A 7349-nucleotide genomic window follows, 5' to 3' on the forward strand; every position below is an offset into this window, starting at 1 on the left:
TGTCCTTCTTTGTCTCTTGTAATAGTCTTTGTTTTAAAGTCTATATTGTCTGATATGAGAATTGCTACTCCAGCTTTCTTTTGACTTCCGTTTTCATGGAATATCTCTTTTGATCCCCTCACTTTCAGTCTGTATGTGTCTCTAGGGCTGAAGTGGGTCTCTTGTAGACAGCATATATATGTTTGTATTTAATCTTTGATAGTTTGATTAATATGTGTCTTGGCGTGTTTCTCCATGGATTTATCCTGTATGGGACTCTCTGCACTTTCTGGACTTTATTATCTATTTCCTTTCCCATATTAGGGAAGTTTTCAACTATAATCTCTTCAAATATTTTCACAGTCCCTTTCTTTTTCTCTTCTTCTTCTGGGACCAGTATAATTCGAATGTTGGTGCGTTTAATGTTGTCCCAGAGGTTTCTGATACTGTTCTGAATTCTTTTCATTCTTTTTGCTTTATTTTGGGGCGAGCCTGCAGCGGCAGAGGCTGGCATGACGTTGCACCAGCCTGAGGCATGCCGTGTGCTCTCCTGGGGAAGTTGTCCCTGGATCATGGGACCCTGGCAGTGGTGGGCTGCACAGGCTCCAGGGAGGTGAGGTATGGACAGTGACCTGTGCTTGCACACAGGCTTCTTGGTGGCTGCAGCAGCAGGCTTAGCATCTCATGCCCTTCTCTGGGGTCCGCGCTGATAGCCGCAGCTTGTGCCCTTCTCTGGAGCTTGTTTAGGCGGTGCTCTGAACCCCCTCTCCTTGCGCACCCCAAAACAATGGTCTGTTGCCTCTTAGGCAGGTCCAGACTTTTCCTCGGACTACCTCCTGACTAGCCGTGGAGCACTAGCCCCCTTCAGGCTATGTTCATGCTGCCAACCCCAGTCCTCTCACTGGGATCCGACGTCCGAAGCCCACGCCTCAGCTCCCAGCCCCTGCCCGCCCCAGCCGGTGAGCAGACAAGTCTTTCGGGCTGGTGAGTGCTGGTCTGCACGGATCCTCTGTGCAGGGATTTCTCCACTTTGCCCTCCGCACCCCTGTTGCTGCACTCTCCTCCATGGCTCTGAAGCTTCCACTCCTCCACCACCCCCCATTTCCACCAGTGAAGGGGCTTCCTAGTGTGTGGAAACTTTTCCTCTTTCACAGCTCCCTCCCGCTGGTGCAGGTCCCGTCCCTATTCTTTTTTATCTGTTCTTTCTTTTTTCTTTTGCCCTACGCAGGTACATGGGGAGTTTCTTGCCTTTTGGGAGGTCTGAGGTCTTCTGCCAGAGTTCAGTAGGTGTTTTGTAGGAGTTGTTCCACATGTAGATGTATTTCTGATGTATTTGTGGGGAGGAAGGTGATCTCCACGTGTTACTCTTCCGCCATCTTGAAGTTCTCTGCACATGGGTTTTGACAGGTCAGGGCTATGTGTGACACACTTTATATTTACCCACTTTCCATTGGCCAAAACTCAACTATCTAACTGCAAAAGCCCTAAGAAGTGTAGTATAGAAGCAGTTTCATGTAGAAGAGGTGTGTCTCTGTCAGGACTAAACATGAATTTAATAACCTGGAATAATGAATGAAATTAAAAATTTACAATAACAGAAAATTTAACAAAAATATTAGGGTTCTAAAATCCAGCCACAAAAATATCAGATTCAAAGAAAGTTACAATAAGGAGGGCTTCATGCAAGAACTAGATAAAATGACTTAGGCCAACAGCTTGTGGCATGGGTTTGATGTCAAAATATACTTAAGAGAAAAAAGAATGACTCAAATATTATTGTACTTCACTCTACCCCAGAACACTAAAAATCTAACAGTGACAAGGGAATAGCAAGTTTCTTTTTGTAGCAAACAGAGGAAACTCACTTTAGTATTTTAGCAAAATGTTAAGTACACTGAAAGGTATTGTTGTGTCTTACAGTTTCAGTGACAGGTTTTACTGAGGAAGACTCATAGTGTATATGGAACTTCAACAGCAGAAAATTGTGAATCTTCTCCCTAACATTCTAACATTGACGTGATTTGGCTCTGAAGATTCCCAGTCTATGTTCAATGTTTTTACACGCTTTGTAGAGATTTAGTCTATGGATCATTCAGCTACGGTTACAGATTCAAAGTTCATTTAATCATTAGTGCTGGTTTCCTCTCTGTATTGATGTTTTTCCATGGGAAGAAAGGAACACTTTGAATCAGATGTTTACCCAAAGAAGAGTGTGCTGCAGGTTTGAAGTAAAATAATAAGATTTTGGTTAAGCCCAAGAGAACTGGGAAATAATAAAGCATGATTTTAACCACACTAACGGGTTCTCCATTTATTATAATGTTCTCTGCTGGGAGTAAACAATACAAAGATGAGTTAGACACACAAAAGCTTATCTGCCCTTCTTCTGTGCCTTGCCATCAGGCCATAGGCTGCATTTCCAGGTTCCTGTGCTATAACCAGAAGGCAGAATCCTACAGATCCTGCCTTTAATAATCATCAAATATAAACCCACCAGTATCTGCAGTTCAAATAGAGAAACTTGTGTACCATGAAAAGCATGCAAATAAAACTGTGGAGAAAGAGGACTAAGAAGAAAGCACAGATGAAGCAATACTGCAGTCTTGACAGATGGTATACAGAAACTCATGGCTATTTGCCATAATTTTTGTTTTCCTCATAGGCACATAACTGAAATACATTTCTCAGTTGCACTTGCAGTTAGGTATGGCCATATGACCATATGACAGAATTATAACCAATGTAACATGAGAGAAAATGATGTCCTGGACCACAGAGATTTTTTTATGAGCTCTTCCTTGTTCTTTTCCTCTTCCAGCAAACTTATGACAACCACCTAGAATCACTTTGAAGCCACATGTTGAATATGGCAGAGTGGCCATCAGGCTGGGTCCATTAATGACTGTGGAACAGAATCTTCTCAACAACCCTAAACCACCCTCAACAGTTAAATAAATGAGAAATGAACCTTTATTATGTTAAGTCGCAGGGCTTTTTTTGTTTTTTACATATTCTGGTTCATTTAACACACACTACCTTACTCTAATGTAGAAATTGGTATCAGAAGAGAGGATTTACAGTAACAAAAATCTAAATCTTTGAGTCATTGGCTTCATAGATAGGAAAAGATGTACTAGGCTGGGAAAGTAGACCCCCCCCATGTTGTGTAGGGTCAAAACATTTGACAAAACTATCTTTTTCAGTACTTTTTAAGTTAAAACGGATATATAGGCCTATATATCTAGGGGAAGTGATAATCATGAGACAGAGTGCTAGTGCCAGTGTATTACTCTGAGTTAACAAGTACTTGCTACATTTAGCAAGGAGCCCAGGTATGAAATGATCTTATAGAACAGACCTGTGAACCAACCTGTTCCACTCATGCCAGGCTGATATGTAAGAAGGAAAACCTTTCCTCTTATGTAAACTGCTGTATTTGAGTCTGTTGGTTATATCAGCGTAGACTTTACTTTAACTAATGGTATGGGTGGAGGGGTGGAGAGCATGAACAAAGCCACAGAAGTAACTGAGGTGTACCAAGGAAATGTCAAGGCACTTTGCTTTCTAGACCACGGGTTGGCAAACTATGGTTTGTGAGCCAAATTCAACTCGCTATTTTTTTCTCCAGTAAAGTGTTATTGGAACACAGTCAGTCATTAAGTGTTGTCTATAATAGATACTGTCTATTGTATTGTTTATAACATGTTGAGTAGTTGCAACAGAGACCATATGGTCTGCAGAGCAAAGCTATTTACTAACTGGACCTTTACAGAAAAAGTTTGCTGACCTCTGGTCTAGACTGTGTATTGTAAATAATGGAGGAGAAAGGTTATTCAATGGCTAAGAATATTTGCTAAAGTCAATGTTGAAGGTCTTTCAAGTAAGAATGAATGGAGCAATGGGGAACTATTACAAGTATTTGGAAAGGTGTAGTGATGTCCTTAAATATTTCTAGAAATCACATTGTAAGATGACATTGACAGACTAGAGTGGCCAAAGGCCAACATGGATGTAAGTAAAGGGTTTGAAACCAGGTCATAAGTGGGAATGGTTGGAGAATCTATAAATATTCAGCCTACAGAAGAGAAGATTTAAGGTATACAGTATGTAGGTATTCAAATATTTAAAAGCCTGACTGGTGGGGAAAAATCCATATTTGTGAATATCCAATTCAGTATCTCATCAGAAGGCAGTGCTCGTCTAGTACAGATACTTGAGCAGAGAGCTAAATTGAGATTAGTACAAATATACTCTAAGAATGTCTAGCACAAAATCATGCCATCAATTTTTCATGTTGAAATTCCATGTTATAATTTTCCATGAATCCACTGCAATATAACTTTCATCATCACTGTGGCCGCTCCCCTGAATTTGCTTTTGCCAAGGTTACCACTAGGATTTTTGTTGAAAAATTCATTGAATACTTTTCAGGCATTTACACTATTCATGACCTGCTTTAAAAATCTTCCTGTCACTTTGATTTTGTAACACTAACCTTGTTTTTTTCCTCTCTGTGAACATTTCATGTTAATCTCCTTCAAAGGCTCTTATTTAGTTGACCTTCAATTACGTACTAGTTTTACTCAAAGTTCTGCCATAAACTCTGTCTTCATTCTACCCCATCTCTACTGGTGGTGGCTTCATATTTCTAAAAGTAGATGCTAAAACCATATCACATCATGTTTTCAAAGTCTTTTAAAAAATTTATGAAGTTTTACAAACAACCCAATCCAAAAATGGGTAGAAGACCTAAATAGACATTTCTCCAAAGAAGATATACAAATTGCCAACAAACACATGAAAGGATGCTCAACATCACTAATCATTAGAGGCCTGCGCGTCCGGAGCCTGTGCTCCGCAACGGGAGAGGCCACAACAGAGGAAGGCCCGCATACCACACACACACAAAAAAAAAAACTACAGTGAGGTATCACCTCACACAAGTCGGAATGGCCATCATCAAAAAATCTACAAACAATAAATGCTGGAGAGAGTGTGGAGAAAAGGTAACCCTCTTGCACTGTTGGTGGGAATGTAAATTGATACAGCCACTATGGAGAACAGTATGGAATACCGTATGCTAACACATATATATGGAATCTAAAAAAAAAAAAGTTTTGAAGAACCTAGCCGGGGACAGGAATAAAGACACAGATGTAGAGAATGGACTTGAGGACATGGGGAGGGAGAAGGGTAAGCTGGGATGAAGTGAGAGAGTGGCATGGACGTATATACACTACCATATGTAAAATCGATAGCTAGTGGGAAGCAGCCACATAGCACAGGGAGATCTAGGTGCTTTGTGACCACCTAGTTGGGTGGGCTAGGGAGGGTGGGAGGGAGATGCAAGAGGGAGGAGATATGGCAGTATATGTATATGTATAGCTGATTCACTTTGTTATAAAGCAGAAACTAACACACCATTGTAAAGCAATTATACTCCAATAAAGATGTTAAAAAACATAAAAAAATAAATGTTAAAAAAAAAGAATTTATGAGGTTTTAGGATTAAGTTTTCAGAAAAGTTCATCTCAGTGACTTGATTCATTTACAATTGAGTGCCCAATTGGCTCTGTCCTTGGTGCTGGAGATCCAACAGTGGGGAAAAAAAGATACATGAGTATTTGACTCTTGTGAAATTTTCATTCAACTTGGAGGGGAAGAGAAATAAACAAAAATTAGGAGAAATATGAAAACTTCAGAGAGGGTCAAGTGCTATGAAGAAAATAGGCCATGGTAATTAATTAGAGAGTAGCTGGGGAAATGACTAATTTAGATAGGATAGTCAGTTATGATTTCTTTGAGGCTTGAATAAGGAGAAGCTAAGACTTTTGACCTAGGACCTGGATAATAAGAAAGAGCTAGTCAAGTGAATATCTGGGTGAATAGTATTGCCAGTGGATTGAGTAGTGAGTCCAAAGACCTGAAGATGGGAATGAGTGTGGCATATTGAAGGAAGAGAGAGATTAAAATGTAGTTAACATTGGGGAAAGTAATACTTGATGAGGCTAGAAAAATAATTGGAGCCAGAGGATGTTGTGCCTTGTAGGCTACATGTGAAGTTTGAATTATCTGTAAGTACAATGAAAAGACATTGGGAGAGTTTTTAGCATGGTTGTGACATGATATCACATTGCCTGTGTTTTTCCATTTGGCAAATGATGCAAATTATATAACTTTTTACATTGCTGCAAGGACGTTTAGATCCACAGTAAATTCTTGACCACAGGATATGGATTAGTTTATGACTACATGTATATTTATTATCTTATTCTTTTTTATTTCCGCTATGAATTTCATTTATATGTAGCTTGTATTGTAAAATTCCTCAAAGTATTTTTGAAGAACTGATAACATGAATCATATAATATGTTCTGATTTGACATAACAGCATTGAACTTGGATTCGGTAACCTGCATGTTATGCTGGTTTTAACACTAAATTATTCATGTGAATTTAGGGTAATCATTTAAAGTCTTAGAGCCTTAATACCTTGATCCAAAAAGTGAGGAAATTAACACTTCTTATTTCTCTGCTTCTAAGGAATATTGTGTGGAGAAGACTGAGACTGGATATAGGCAGACAGTGTAAAGCTATAAATATTCAGTACATATTTCTTAAGCTTTTTCTATGGGCCAAAAATTAGATATTAAAATTTGGGGATTTAAGATATACTTTTACACAAAGGATCTGATAAAGTTATGTTAAATATAAAGTACCAAACATTTTTAATCCATGTATATTTCATATGGAAAAATAAATATTGGATGTCTTCTCAAGTTATGAATCCTTCCTAGACTTTTTTGTAATGAGGAGATTGAAAATCCTGACAAACTTGAAATTTGAATCAGGAACAATTCAAGTTCAATGCTGAAATTAGGAGGAAAGTTTGAACAAGTTCTCTGTATGCATACTCATCAGAATTACTGCTAATGGCTATGAGCAAAGTTTAGCTGATGAATTATTCAGTTTGATATCAATCTTGTCTGTTGCCACAGACTTTTGAAACAAAGAATGCTTTGCAACTCTTAAGAATATACATTTAGGCAATGACGGAAATATTACTTGACATCTATAGTCCATGCTTTTAAAAATTATTTAAAGTTTAAGTAAATTGCATAAGAAACTTTTAATTCCTATAACTTTTGCATAATTTGTCTTACCTTTTTTTAAATCAAACCCTTGTGTGTGTTTTGCTATGAGATACTCTTAGCTTCATGTGTACATTATTTTAACCCTAGATAGAACTGACTTTATAAATATTAACACTACAGGGGTCACTAATGAGAGGACTCCATAAAAGTCAAGTGCTCCATGAATCACATTTTGGAAGCCACTGGATTACAGAAAACTACTACCTATGCAATGAT

Source organism: Physeter macrocephalus, chromosome 21 (genome assembly GCF_002837175.3).
Source record: "Physeter macrocephalus isolate SW-GA chromosome 21, ASM283717v5, whole genome shotgun sequence".
NCBI classification, from domain to species: domain Eukaryota; kingdom Metazoa; phylum Chordata; class Mammalia; order Artiodactyla; family Physeteridae; genus Physeter; species Physeter macrocephalus.